The 972-nt window shown below is 47.6% G+C and overlaps 1 non-coding gene across 1 annotated transcript; it reads right to left on the bottom strand.

Annotated features, from left to right (window-relative positions):
• Nucleotides 1-372: 372 nt before the first annotated feature.
• LOC123933288 lies at nucleotides 373-476 on the bottom strand. Its single transcript, XR_006816539.1, has one exon. It is a non-coding gene; the product is annotated as a U6 spliceosomal RNA (small nuclear RNA).
• Between the last annotated feature and the right edge of the window lie 496 nt (nucleotides 477-972).

Genomic DNA, 972 nt, shown 5'->3' with positions numbered 1-972 from the left:
TGTCTTTTGACAGACTCACAAAATGATAGATCCCAGCATTTGAGGCTGTTAGGAGTGGCCAGGACTCTGTTGTGGCCAGAGATGTAGGTGGAAGTCACAAGTTCTTAGTCTCTTGAGGTCCTCCTTCTTGGTGGTCCTCTGGCTGCCATCTTGAGAAGGGCAGAATGGAAACCAAGAAGGACTCTGGGGTTTGTAGCATGAATGAGCTGCCATTGTAGGCCAGACTGCCCCTCTGGCATTTCATTTTTTCCCCCAAGTGAAAGGAAAATAGATCTCTTTTTGTTTAGATTCCTGGTTGAGGAATTTTGTTTCTAATAGAAGGGAAACAGACCCTTTGGGCTTCCTCACTGTTCTACTGTCTTTTCCCCCCCTTTTAATATGGAATGTTTCACAAATTTGTGTATCACCCTTGCACAGGGGGCATGTTAATTTCTGTACCGTTCAAATCTTTGTATATGTGCCCCCAGAGCGAGCACACTCAGTCTTCTGCTTTCTGTCCATAGTCGTCAGACTCCAGATAAATCTAAGCCACGACGACCAGCAGCCTGTTTCATCAATTCCCTCCTCAGCCCTTTCAGAGGCACCACAGAAAGGCTGCCCAGCCCCAAATCTCACCCGCCAGATCAGAGTTAGCCGCAATCTTATCCAGGCTCCTCTGGCCTCCCTAGAAGGTTCCAGAAGAGGGTACTGTCCTCCGTCCCCCCACCCCCAACACTAAAAGCTCATGGCTCCCATTGCTCTCCTGAGCATGGTCTCTGGAGTCTGGTGAGTATAGATGAGAATCTTCAACTCCTGCACTGATTTGCCAGGGGCAAAGTGTCTTTGAACAAGCCTGATTTCACACTTACAAGCTTCCCAGTGCTGCTATGAGAAATCAAAGTCTTGCACAGAGATAAATTTAGACCGGGAGCTCAAAGAGAGAAAAGGCAAAGTAACAGGACCAGAGGTAATCAGTGCTTCCAAATAAACCCA

Source organism: Meles meles, chromosome 20 (genome assembly GCF_922984935.1).
Source record: "Meles meles chromosome 20, mMelMel3.1 paternal haplotype, whole genome shotgun sequence".
Taxonomy (NCBI): Eukaryota; Metazoa; Chordata; class Mammalia; order Carnivora; family Mustelidae; genus Meles; species Meles meles.
The sequence above is the reverse complement of the archived record's forward strand: the minus strand, read 5'-3'. Positions and strand labels throughout refer to the sequence as shown.